Below are 14,550 nucleotides of genomic sequence, written 5' to 3'. Positions count from 1 at the left end.
GGCATTTGATTTGATTTGATTGGCTATAAGTGTGTTTTGGTAGTCGGCCCGTCTCCTTTTCCAAACCGTTTTTCAAACATCGTGGACTCCGACTTTAAATATTGTTCACAAACGATTTATTTGTAAAAGAACAGATATTTGACAATTAATGCTAGCATGAAAATATGCTAGTACTGTATGTTGCTAGATGTATGCTAATTTAAATAAATGTAAGTGCAAGTATAATCACTTCAAACATACATTACATTCATACATTTTAAAACACCATTTATAAAATAATTCATTGAATTTAAAAGCACATGTGTTAAACATGTTGAAACAATGTCTGAAATCGTTTTCAACATGCACGTTATCAAAAATTCTTACATTGTCCTGAAACATTAACACATTATTTTACATTAACAAAAATACTTCAAATGAACTTGACAAGTGTATTCAAAGAAATTTCCATCACAAAATATTTAGGGGTGGTTTCCCAGACAGGGATATCTTAATCCAGGACTAGGCCTAATTAGGAAATATATCTGGTTTTAACAAACATGCCTTACTAAAAACATTACCTGTGTGCATTTTGAGGCAAAACAAAGGGCACTGATGTATTTGGAGATATGTCAGTGCAAGTTGTTATCGGTTTGGACAGCTCTTGGGGGTGTTTTAGGCTAGGACTAGTCTAATCCCTGTCCGGGAAACCGCCACACAGTGCATGCATTGTTTAAAACAGACTGCAATTTTGCGGTCCATTTTGAAACTCCATTGCCTTGGATCGTTTGCAAGAGGACTGGGACAAGGGTAGATCATATTCATACAAAAAAAACTGAAGACAGTTGGCAGGGATACTTAAGGTTACTTAGCTAAATTTGAAAAGTCTGTCTACTGCACAGGTCAGATTGTCAACATCAAGTGGAAAGGCAAGAGAATCATTCATTGCGACAATTACATAGTTGCCTCTATGTCCTGAAGAACCGCTGGAAAACTTGGGCTGAGCTGATTTTAGACACCTTTTCATCATTTAGTAAGCAGAGGTCACGCTGGTACCAGCCTACAGAAATGAAACAATATACATCATTAGAAAATGTTGTTGCATTAAAATTACTTATTTTATATAAAGTTTTTAGTCACAAAGACAACAGAATTCACACAGCAGAACGAGTGTAACACAGCTCATCTGGGTGTGGTAAACATGCAGGTCACATGCAAAATATAAATTATGAGAAAAAATTATTTAAAAAGGATTACTTTTATATCTTACAAAAAATTTGGAACAGAGACAGGAAATCATACCATTATGTTGACTGTCAGCTTTCGTCAATGAATGTCTGATGTCCATTTTCTTCCCTAAAGATGCTATTTCCCTGAGTTTCTCAATAATTGTCACCTCCCATTTCCTGATAAACTGGAAAACTCGATGTCCACCTTCAGTAAATTTAATAAGAAATATTAATATTGATATGATGAAACACATACAAAGACTGGCATGTCCAGACATTGGGGATATTCCTTAAAGATTTCACCAACAGTTGGTGATTTTGTCATTACCTGTATCCATCTCCTTTGATGACTGAAGGTTTGGTCAATGGCATTCTTTATTGGTGATGTCCTCTCACGTGTTGAAGCTTCCGTCTGATGTTCTGTAGTCTCATTTTTGTAAATCCACTGTGTGATGGCCCATCAAAAAAAAAAAAGCTCCTATCATGATCAATGCAAAAATAGTTCTAAGTTAGAGTCAAGTACAGTTATACACATTGTCAAGTAAGTAATTTCATACACATAAATGAAGCATGTAAAAGCATCCTTACAGTACACGTCCCTCATTTTGACCAAATGATACCATAATCCAACAACACAATCTCCTTTGCGAGTGGCAGTGGATAGCTGAAAAAGATTACAAACAAACATTGACACAAGAATTGTGATTTACATCTAGTTAAGTATTACTGGGAAGTATTTATAACTCAATAGTGCAAAAAAAACCCCACTTTACATCTAGTAAGTTAGCACAAAACTACACCCATTTTATTCACTACGTAGCACTTCAGCCTTACCATTAGACCACTAACAGTTACTCTCCCAGTAATTGCGTAATGTCTAACTTGATATTGAATGCGAGGGGCACGACACGGAAAAAAAAACATTATTATAAAATGTGGCGGTGCATGTACAGCATCACCGATTAATAATGAGTTTTACCGTCTTTTGTCTCGTCATGCCGCTTACAGGTGTACAGTACGTTAGGTAAAGTGACATTCATACTGTTCCACCATGTGCTTAACCAAACGCGACGAGGCGTCGTGATAATCGAAAGGCATAATTTATAATATCCCGTCCTTAATGTCAGAACATAAACTGAAAAGAAACCCGTTACCACATGTCACATCTATTTAGGACACGGTTTTTAAGATTTACGTTAAAGTGCTGCAAGTGTCACACATACTAACCCGTAGTCCAATGTGCCTTTCATTAAACAATGACTGTTAACATGAATCTCCAAACGTAACTTTGCAAAACGAGCGCGCATTTAACGTTACCACAATAAAGTTTAAATTAACAGTCTCCTGCACAATTAATGCGAACGCTTCTTACACTATATGATAAATAGATATTATATTATAACTGTAATTTTTTATTTAAATTCTTACCTGATGCAGACAGGAACATTCTTGACCTCTCGACTGGAAATGCGGTTGAATAAAGAACGTCACAGCGCAGGCGCAACAATATGCGTTCTTGTCTGTTTTTTCTCCTCAATAAAACAATTTTTTTTCAATTCAATTTTATTTATATAGCGCTTTTCACAATACTCAATTGTTTCTGTCACGGCTGAGACCAGGTGAGACAAGACGATGAGGCAAGATGCGGATCCAAATGCAGTTTATTCAAAAATAAAGGTGAAAACAAGGCAAAACATAAACCATGGGAACACAAGGGACTGGCGACATCATACAACAAACCACAAACACAGAATGAACGAGCAGGGTATATATGAATGACCAAGACCAATGACAGAGCAGAAACAATCAGTAACTAGGACAACACAAAAGGGGAGAAGCATGATCACAATGAATATCCATGGTTACAAACAAGGGGGCGGAGACACTAATTAACACAGGGAGCTACACTAGGAACAAGGGTATACATGCACACAAGTAAACACAGGTACACAGAGACATGAGTATAAATCAAAACACAAGTATCACAAAACACAGGGACACAGGGAACACGTTACAGTTTCAAAGCAGCTTTACATTAATAGAAGCAGTAAAAACACAGAAAAACTACAGATAGCACAACGTAATACACAATAGCATAAGCAGTCAAATTTGCTGCGGCTATGACTCGACATTATGAGCGAGCGTATAACTAATGTAACGTCTAGGAGAAGAAGCTAAGTTAAGCCCAAGCAGGCTACCTCCCCGGGGTAAAAACCCCCTAGGAGAAAAAAACCCAAAAAACCCCGGGTTGTTTAGCCGAGGAAATAAAAAATGAAAAGTCCTAGGAGGGAAAAACCCTTCGGAGATATACATGTATATACACATATAAACGGATAAGGAGATTAAGCGGAGATTAAGTGGAGATTAAGCAGAGATTAAGCGGATATTAAGCGGGTCCTGCTGGTGGTCGTTGGTCAGGCATCAGCTGGGCATCACATTGAAGGACGACCAGTAGATCAGAGGTGTGCCGACTTTCACATCTACTGGAACTGGGTCTGTTTGTCCCATTGTCCTCAGGGTCGAGGACGAGACAGGGAGAGAAAAACAAAATCATATTAGCGTAGGGGCCGTTCACATGTAATGCAAGTGTCACACAGTGATGTGGTTTAATCAGCTTAGTTTCAGACCCACTAACTATTGCGGCATAATTATATTATCCACAGTTGAGGATTTTGCAAATTGGGGGCCCACTGCGACGGTATATATGGTAACTAAGGGTCACCTTCCGATTTTTAAGAGAAAATGAAACCTGTCGACCCGTTTGACTAAGGCCTGTAACCCCACTGTCGTCGTTAATGCAGGTTCAGTGGCAAACGGGTCTATATTGCATACTATTTACAAGATCACGAGAAAACGCCAACATCGCAACCTGACCATACGTGTCAACCCGTTTGACTAAGGCTGGAGGCCCTACTGTCGTCGTTAATGCAGGTTCAGTGGCAAACGGGTCTGTATGGCATACTATTCACAAGACACATGAAAGCGCCAAATCGCACCCCGACCATACGTGCCAACCCGTTTGACTAAGGCCGGAAGCCCCACTGTCGTCGTTAATGCAGGTTCAGTGGCAAACGGGTCTGTATGGCATACTATTCGCAATAGAAAGAAAGCGCCAAAATCACAACCCAACCATACGTGCCAACCCGTTTGACTAAGGCCAAAAGCCCCACTGTCGTCGTTAATGCAGGTTCAGTGGCAAACGGGTCTGTATGGCATACTATTCGCAATACAAAGACAGCACCAAAATCACAACCCAACCCTACGTGCCAACCCGTTTGACTAAGGCTGGAGGCCCCACTGTCGTCGTTAATGCAGGTTCAGTGGCAAACGGGTTTGTATGGCATAGTATTCACAAGAACACGAAAGTTCCAAAATCGCAATCCGACTATAGGTTAAGATAAGGTTTTTATTTATTTATTTGGTTGGTCTGTGTTATGACCGCGAGTGCTTTGTTCCGTACAAATAACTATTTCGAGTTAAGTACTTTTACTAGACAAATTATGCGAATGCTTTGTTGAAGAGAAAAGTTTTAAGTCTAGATTTAAAATTATCGACTGTGTCTGATTCTCGGACATCGGTTGGTAAATCATTCCAGAGCTTAGGGGTAGGAAAATGACCTTCCACTTTAAGACACTTTTGATAGTCTAGGGATAATCAAGAGACCAGAATTTTGCGACCGTAGTGTGCGTGATGGATTGTATTCTGATAGTAATTCTCTAAGATATGAGGGTGCTAGGCCATTTAAAGCTTTGTAGGTGATTAGTGATATTTTAAATTGTATGCGATATTTAACTGGTAGCCAGTGTAAAGATGCCAGAATTGGGCTTATGTGGTCGTACTTTTTAGATCGAGTAAGTACCCTTGCGGAAGCGTTTTGAACTAGCTGAAGCTTGTTTACTTGATTTGCATGGCATCCTCCGAGTAGCGAGTTACAATAGTCTATTCTAGAGGTCATAAAAGCATGGATAAACTTCTCTGCGTCAGATGTAGACAGTATATGGCGTATTTTCGAGATATTTCTAATATGGAAGAATGCTGTGCGGCAGACGTTGGGATATGACTATTGAAGGATAAGTTGCGGTCGAACATCACACCTAAGTTCCTAACCGTGGAAGATGGCACCACAGTGCAGCCATCTATGTGCAACTTGTAATCCGACATATTATGTTTGTAGCGATTCGGTTCAATAATAAGTATCTACAAATACAAAATAGACTGCCAAGGCTCAATAATAATGTTCATGAATTTCATATTAATAAAATAATAATAACACACGGAAAAAAATAAAATATACAACAATGCGTAGTTATCTGTCCATGTGAAACGTCATCAGCTGACTCGTGTGAATTACGACAGCCACCAATGGAAGAGAACGCCTGCATAATGTTTGAAATGTTACTCTTATTGTGTCACAAAATGTATATTCAAAAGCTATTTAGGCGAGAATGTATGTATAAAAAGATCAAATGTGCGGTCGGGTAAATAAAGATAGCGTTTATTAAAAAATCTGCTCCGACTCTTTCGGAGTTCTGATCCAAACAACCACCGGATACTCAGCGCTCATGTACCCCGCCCAACGCAGCTTGATCTCGGCAAGTCCTTATGAAAATCCCCACTGGCTGTTATGTGGTAGTAATGGTTAACAGTAGATATATTTTGGTTAACAGTAGATATATTTTATTTTGCTACTTCGTTTACATATAAAACGTCATTAAATTACAATAATTATGCATTTTATTTTATGGTGTGCTGGTAAACGTGTTTTACACATTCATTGTGTAAGCAGTTAAGCATAATATTTACACATTATGTGTCAGTTCTAACACAAAAATGTGTTGGAATCCTTTTACACATATTTTGTGTAAAATTTGAACACATCAATTTTAAGAGTGTTCTTTTAAGTGATATCCCATCCCTTACAAATGTTGCACCGCCCCCACCCTGGTTTCCACCTCTATCAAACCTAACAGACTCATATCCAGGTATAATAAAATCAAGATGAGGTCGAAACCAAGTTTCTTGAATACAAACAATATCAGGTTTGGGTGGCAACATTAACAACTTTGCATATAAAAGCAATAAAACTTTTCTTTTCCACAATCAAGGTGTTCTCCACAACTTTACACTTATGATTGCATGGCTGCTGTGGGTACCTTGTACTGTCATTTACGTTTTTCTGATATTCTTTTGGTCTATGTTTTTTATTTTCATAGTTGCCAATACCCTTTAATGCCTCCGCATATGTCACCTTATTCATAACCTTTTATCTTTGTACTTCTTTAGCTTGTTTCTGTATCACACATCCAGCAAATGCAGCACTATGCTCACGTCCACAATTGCAGCATTGTAGCTTAGCATCCATTTTACATTTACCATAGTCATGTAGTCATGTTCTCCTCCACATTTTGCACATCTTTGTCTCCATTTACACTGTTGTGCTGTATGCCCCATTCTTTGACATTTAAAGCACCTTAGTGGTTGTGGAATATATTTCCTCACTTTGTAGTTTATCCAACCCATTTGAACTTCAGTAGACATTGTTATTTCAAAATCAAGCAGTACAGGCATACTCGAACTGAAAACGTGTTCGGGACGTGTCCGGCGGAACTGGCACGAATGGCCACCCTAGTCACACACTGTCACACAAGCTGTTTTCTCACTCATCAGATCCTCACCTGGCACACCTCATCATCTCTGCCTCATTTAAAATTCTCTCACACACACTGTCCAGTGCTAGCTACCCTTGTATAGACCCTTTTACTGTTTGTACACAAAGATGACGTGGCAACGTATGCGTGCGCAGTTTGGCAATGGAAGTACAGCAAGAATCAGCAGTGGAGCAACACAGACAGAGAAAGTTATTTTAAAAAGTTGACTTACCAACTTTTTCAACACAGCTACCACATATAGCCCTACTATAGTACTATAGCCCTGCTGAAAAAACAGCATACCAGCATATGTTGTGTTTTGGTGCTGGTTTGCTAGTGAACACCAGCTAAACCAGCATCAGCACCAGCATTAGCACCAGCTAAACCAGCATTAGCACCAGCTAAACCAGGACCAAACCAGCATTAGCACCAGCTAAACCAGAACCAAACCAGCCTTAGCACCAGCATCCCATGCTGGTCATACCAGCAAGACCAGCATATGTTGTGTTTTGGTGCTGGTATGCTGGTGACCACCAGCTAAACCAGCATCAAACCAGCATAGACCAGCATTATTCCCATAACTTAACACCAAACTTTAACATTAATACCACGTCTAAAAGACTGGACGCTTTTAACGTTCTAAGAATGCAAAAAAAATAAACGTTTTCTAAACTTTTGTAAGACGTTACAGGAACGTTTTTATAACGTAAAATTGTTAGCTGGGATGGTATAGAGAGACATCTGGAAAATCATCCAGTTAAATCGCTTTTGAAAGACTGTTGGGAATATGAATACAAAGAAATAACAAGCTTTGGTAGGGTAGTAAGGAAAGAGGTGAACAATTCGGAGTTGAAAGAGCATGAAACTGCTCCTTCTGTTGCTATACCAGCAATTCTCCCTTAGTTGTTTCATATGCCTTTAATAAATTTACACATTTTAAAAATTGTGAATATTCCTGAAATGAATGTACCAACTGAATTAGTAGTTCAACAGTATATTACACAAGAGTACTATGCTGTACTACAGGTATTTACTGATGGTTCTAAGGATCCAGAGTCTGAAAGAACTGCAGCAGCAGTATATATCCCTGCTTTTAAGACAAACATTGCAAAAATACTATCAGACTGTCAGTTAGCTATCATAATAGCCCTACAGTGGTATCGAAGAAGTCCAACCAGAAAGAACTGGCTGCTCTCACTAGTCTAAACAGTGGAAAATCTGAAGCAAGGCAAGATTTAATTTAAATCTTACAAAGTCTGTTTAGAATTATGCACCTAAGGATAGAGGTCAATTTCCTTTGGGTACCTCCTCATGTTGGTGTGGATGAAAATTAAGTAGTAGATTTGCTAGCAACGAAAGTATTAAATCATACACAAATATTAAGGTAAAGCTGAATTCAAAAAGTGATTTCATTTGAAGTAAAAAATTATGGAAGAGTGGGTCTAAAGGAAGAAATCTCTTTCAGATACAGGAGAATGTTGGTAATGAGAGGAAAGTATTTGGAAATAGAATGAATGATGTCATGATGTCAAGATTGGACATTAAACTACAGTGAGTTCAAAATAGGTAAACATGAATCGGGAGGCTGTGACAAGTTTGAAGAATTAGAAACAGTAATGCATATTCTTCATAAAATGTTCTGCAGGGACATATTCCAATTAATTAGGATGGATGGGAGTTGACACTTGACAATATTTCTTTGAAAGTACTGTTAGAAAACGAGTGTAAGCAATCAAGAATTCAAGAATTATTATTTAAATATCTTTAAAAAATAAAAGAAAAATAGATAGAATTCAGGTTTTAATTTCCCTTTTATATGCATTTCTTTATTCCAAATCTGTTCACTCACACTCCAGATCAGTAGGTGGCCGTTGGTTTGCCAAACCGCCATACAACACCTGAAAAAGAAGAAGAAGAAGCATAAATGAAAGTTTATAGAGTGCCGAAGTAATGGCGTCACTTTGTAGGCTAAAACGCGGAAGTGAGTTAGCATTTTAGCACTACCGGTTCCCTCGCCCTGAAGTCTATGGGTTTTTTGAATGTGTTTTTGCTAAATCGCCTGAAATAAGGTCTGTGGTTAACAAAGCCTCTAAATATTTTCACTTTTTGTTCTATGACATAAAATACACCAGTTATAATCTGCTTGTGATTTTGTAAAACTTTATTGTGCCTTAAAAACGGTGGTTGCTGACAAGTTGCTAATAGGGACTACATCCTTGGCGGGGAGTTTAGACATCATCATGACAAGAAATCATCTCGGTTACTATCGTAACCTCGGTTCCCTAAGAGACGGGAACGAGACATTGCGTCCGCTGACGCTATGTGAAACTCCTCCCTCTTCCGGTTTCTGAAGCTTTTATTGAACAACGCCAGTGTTCTGGCCAATGCCGCCCATGACAGCCTTATAGGGGCGGGACTTCCGCTACTATATAGCCTGTTTAGGCGGCAAAATACTCAGATTCTTTCTATTGAATGAGCAGTAGAGCTGATCTGAGCAGTGACACGGCGGCTTACGCAATGTCTCGTTCCCGTCTCTCAGGGAACCGAGGTTACGATAGTAACTGAGACGTTACCTTTCCAGAGCGGTCACTCGACATTGCGTCCGCTGACGCTATGGGGTATGTATTCAAACACGCCGTGAGAACAGCGAAGAGCAGCTCCAGTGAAGCTTACTCAAGTCTGTGCGCCGCAATGCTTAGCTGAGTCGGTGCACAATCCCCGCCCAGTCTGTGTAAGCCAACGCACAGTAGATTGGATGCCTGAGTCTCTAGGGACTCAATCAAAAGCTTATACAGAACAGAATGCATACAGTCACAGGCTGCATGTAGGTCTTATTGCAGCCCTACACCAGATAAGCAACCTGTAACATTACAACAGCAACGGCTAGGCCGACCCAATGTGGGCGGTAGCAAGCATATCCGCGCAGAGTATTTGCTGGTATTAACATATGATGCACGATGGCCAAGATAGCTAGCATGAAAGTACAAGGAAGAAGCGAAAACGCGGCTCCATATTAATACATAAGCTGTACTGGAAATCCAGTACAAACTATGAATGGGCGTCGGATAGTGCGACTGCCGAATTAGAATAACACCGCTATGCCAGTGTGGCAGTAATGTGCTGCCCTCATTAGCACCTAATGATCCAGTGAACCCAGCTGGATCCCAGCAGCTGACTGCTTAGGTGGAGCAGGGAAATTTCTTAGAATGAGCTGGGCAGGTCACAGCGATCGTTAACGAATGCCACAGCCCATCTCTGAAGCATAAAGAGTTGCTCTAACAGTAATGTCAGAGCGGAGTGCTTAGATGAATGTATAACACCCCTACCGGCACAGCTCACATCAGCTAGATGGGAAGGTAGAATGCAACCATCTATGCTCTAACTGCGCTGAGGTTGGTTTTGGCACATAGTCCCTTAAGGGCATATACAGCCCATGACGTCACTAAAATATGCAAATGATTGGCCACTTCTCTCACTTAAGAGAATTAATTGTGCCTGGCCACTGCGCACCCAAGGCACCAGCATGAAATGATGAAAAACCTTTGGGGTAGACAGCCCACTTTTCCTTCATCTGCTCACTGCTGCAAAGATAGAACGTTCGACACGTGACAGTGCACCGGGTCGTAGTCATTGCTTCACACCATTACAGGCGCTGCGTAAAGAGGGCGTCTTGTAGAAAGGGCTCGCTGTCCTTACTGATTTTGCGTGTATAAGCAGCAAAACCAAATTAGGGCAACACATAACCGCTGGCACTTGGCCGAGCACAACGTGTTTCATACAAAGCGCAACTGGGATAAGGACAAAGCTTACACTTTCCACCATCATGTACTGATTCACAGAGCCGGCCCTAGACCTTCGGGGGCCCTAAGCACAATTTGGTCGGGGGCCCATTTGACCGAAGTAAGGCCTAAAGAAAAGAAATGACTACCTTATAGCTATACTGTACATATTATATCTACTATGTTATTTTTTTATTTTGTCTTTTAAATTATGTTTTTTAATTATTCTATGTATACTGAATGTTAATGATCTTTTTTACGCTGCTGGTCCTGAGTACGTTCTTATGTGGCAACATGTAGCCTACAAAAAAAGACCTTGGGGTGGTCCCGGACAGGGATTATCTTAAGCCAGGACTCTGCCTTAGTTTAATTAGAAAACATAACCAATTTTTCAAACATGCCTTACTAAAAACATTATTTGTGTGCATTTTGAGGCAAAACAAAGGGCACTGGTGTATTTTAAGATGTGTATTGGACAGCTCTTAGCCTACTTTTATTTTAGTCCATGACTAGTTTAATTTCTGTCAGGGAAACTGCCCCCTTGAGATCTTGATTTGAGTTCCATGTTTGATGTCTAACAGGAAAAATATGATACCACTGACTGAACTGAATAGCAGTGCAGTGCAACGAACACACACTGATGAACTTGCTGAAGAAAAAGACTGATAAAGTTATTTTCACTGACCATCAAAGAAACATTTTTAATTGACACCAGAGTTTAAGAGGCACAAACAACAGCCTACATATAATTTGAATGAAATAGAGTAAATAGAATAACATTTAAATATAATATAAAATAATAAATAGAACACTTAAATGTTTACATTTTTCAAATAAACAACATTAACCATAATATCTAAAACAGCACAAACAAGATTAAAAGTTGCTAACATTCGATATAACAACCGCCTCACTATATATTATCTCTTGCATAAATAGCATAACAAAAGTTATAGGCTTGTTTGATATGAGCTAAATCTGCGCATTACCGATCACCGGTGATCAGCGCGAGATGCGTTTTTCAACTTGTTCTTGACTTGTGACATTCATATTTTTTTATTAATTCCTTTAAACTTTTGTATTGGTGTTGAATTTGTTGTACTGTGAGCTGTTTATATTTTACACAAAAACGAATTTAGACTTAGATTACATCCCAACATTTACTAAGTAGCCTTCCAGTAATGAACAGTTCACCTTTGTTGATTCTCCTTATAAACATCTTAATGTAAATGCATTTTGTTGGTATTTCGGTTGCATCTATTTAATCCGCGATAAAATACGCGAACGCGATCTCTTCCATTGCTGATGTTTACAGACCACAACAAAGCGAGATTCATAAAGTGTCCGGCTTGCCTGCAGTTTTTTCACTCATCCCCTTACTGCAGCCGTCTGCGCTCGTCTAAATTCCAGGCAAGGCAAGCTGCATCTCAAACAAGCGTCTGACAGACAATGATCAGGTGATGAGTGACATCATAGGGTCAGTCAGGGTCAAGATTAGCGGGGAACTCGCCATAATAAAGAACTAAATAAAAACAACTGTGCTTATTATGATGCCCGATAAAGAGCGCTGTAGATCCATTTCTTTTTATTTATTTTATGTTACTTTTGATGTATAATTTTTTTCAACCACTAGCTGGCAGTGACTCTATGGGGCCCTCTGCTGGCCACGGGGCCCTTTGCGATCGCAAGGATTGTTTAGTGGCTGGGCCGGCTCTGCTGATTCATTACGTCCAAACCAATCTCAAACAGTGTAAAGTCCTTAACAGCCCTTAAAGGCAGGAGGCAGGAATTATCTAAAAAAACTTTTTTACAAATTTGTTTAAACTGTCTTTATATATCAATACATAAGTAAAATGTAAGTAGGGGAGACCGGGGCTGGTTGTCTCAAGGGTTGGTTGTCACACTGCTTATTACAGACACACTACATGGCGCTGTGGTACAATTTTGATATCAATTTGTTAGCCTCTAATAGCTTACTCATTTGCACTTGAAATTTTGCTGAGAAGACACAAAACATTGAGGTGAGGAGAGAATTTTTTATTTTCATGGGTCAGAGTAAATTTTCATGTTGGTGTTGTTTTTGTGTTGAGATCTTGTATGATATTAGTCATTCAAAAACAAAACACTCATTAAAAAGCCAAAAGTAGTAGCTTTATTTTGAGTCATATTTTAGCGATCAAGTTAAAGCCGTGTGGCAGCTAGCTTATCATGTTCGTCAAGAAGTCAGTTGGGGATGGTTGTCACATAGCTTGCGGGGTTGGTTGTCACATAAGAATATTGGACATGTAGACCTTGTAAGACTGTTTGTCTGTTTGTTTGTTTTTGTTTGCTGTTAAAATAAAATAAAAAGAATTAAACAAAGAGGTTTTAACTAAAATTATTAACACTAAAAATTATTTCATTTTATTTCTCAACACAGTAGACAATTCAAGTAACTGATCACCCACTTTAATCCCATTGTTCAAACATAAGGGGCATTCATAACAACTATCATAAGGGTGGTATTCATATTAAAACTTATTTGAAGTTTCTAGCTTAAAAAACTAAAATGTTACACATTATTTTTTCAGATCCCAATTTATCACTAAAATCCTATTGAATCACTATAGGGACAACCAACCCCATACCCCGTGACAACCAACCCCGTGATGGGGTTGGTTGTCACATTGTGTCAGAGTGTCATTGATGGTTAATTACTTCCTGTTACAATACATTCTAAAAGTAAAAAGTATACACATTTAAAGCCAAGACCCTAAGCTTTCATTTCATGTAGGAATTACTGCTGAAAGATTTTTTGAAGATGAGCAATTCATGCATGAGTAAAAATTGTGACAACCAACCCCGGTCTCCCCTACTCTGAAAAAGAGAGTATAAAAATCGAGTGTCTGTAGACCTCTCACCAGGGGCGTAGCACAAGGTCCCGGGCCCTATGCATAGGCAGTCCTGATGGGCCCCCCATTTTTCCATATAGTTTTCTAATCACTACATGAACAAACTGTATGATAACCAAACAAGACTTGATTCAGACATATTTTATTTTGCTGAAGTAACAAGACATTAAATTTTAGAACATTTATTTTTATTATGCTTTATTACTTTAAGGCATAAATTAAATCTTAAATATGCCATTTTAGTTTTGTACATTAACAAAAAGCTCCATTCATATTAAAAGACGAACAAAACATGTATCACTAGTCATTTTATCTGGAAAAAAGGCAAAATGAAACAAATGCTATTGCTTGCATACTATAGCCTATTCATTTAAAATTAAACAAATTAGGCTATTGTTTTGTATGCAAACAGCTGTTAGTATACAGTTTATTTATTTAGCCTTTCAACTCAATTTGCATGTAGTCTATGACCAAATTATCATCTGAAAGTGTATATTCTGCTTTTTCAATGGGTTGTCTCAGTTCATTTTAGCACTAACAATCGCAGCCAGGAAAATGAGGGGAAGAGGTGGAGAATTCTAGTATAGTTCAAAAAGGACAAGGGAATATACATTTCAAACTAGTTGTTTTTAATTGTAGGAATATCTTTACAATTAAAGTGCAATAGCAAAAAGTTAATAAAGTAAAAGCTTTTATATAACTAAGAAACATTTATGGAATAGTTTAATGATTTTTACAGGTGAGTATGCACTTTTAAAGCAAAAATAATATGAGGTCAGCAGCTAGTAAATACAATCACTACAGTAAGGTTGTAATTGATGTATTGCTGGTAACATTGTTATATAGTTTAAATGAGCATATCATGAGATGAGTGCATGGCTATATACTTTCATCCTTATTGTCTTTTATCTAACTTCCCTGACCTGGGTACCTGATGTAAGACCTTTATTCTTATTTCTCTCTCTCTCTCCAATGTCTAATGACCTGCGCATTCTCAAGGACGTTCTTAAGTTGTGGTTGACTT

The 14,550-nt window shown here is 38.6% G+C and overlaps 1 long non-coding RNA gene across 1 annotated transcript; it reads right to left on the bottom strand.

Moving 5' to 3' along the window:
* Nucleotides 1–658: 658 nt before the first annotated feature.
* LOC141351357 (uncharacterized) lies at nt 659–10,903 on the bottom strand. Its single transcript, XR_012359587.1, has 3 exons — nt 2,637–10,903; nt 1,537–1,872; nt 659–1,413 (listed from the first exon to the last, which is right to left on the bottom strand). It is a non-coding gene; the product is annotated as an uncharacterized lncRNA (long non-coding RNA).
* Nucleotides 10,904–14,550: the final 3,647 nt, after the last annotated feature.

The sequence above is a fragment of the Misgurnus anguillicaudatus genome, chromosome 20 (genome assembly GCF_027580225.2).
Source record: "Misgurnus anguillicaudatus chromosome 20, ASM2758022v2, whole genome shotgun sequence".
In the NCBI taxonomy this organism is placed as follows: domain Eukaryota; kingdom Metazoa; phylum Chordata; class Actinopteri; order Cypriniformes; family Cobitidae; genus Misgurnus; species Misgurnus anguillicaudatus.
Note: the sequence above shows the minus strand (reverse complement) of the source record. Positions and strands in the feature narration are given on the sequence as shown.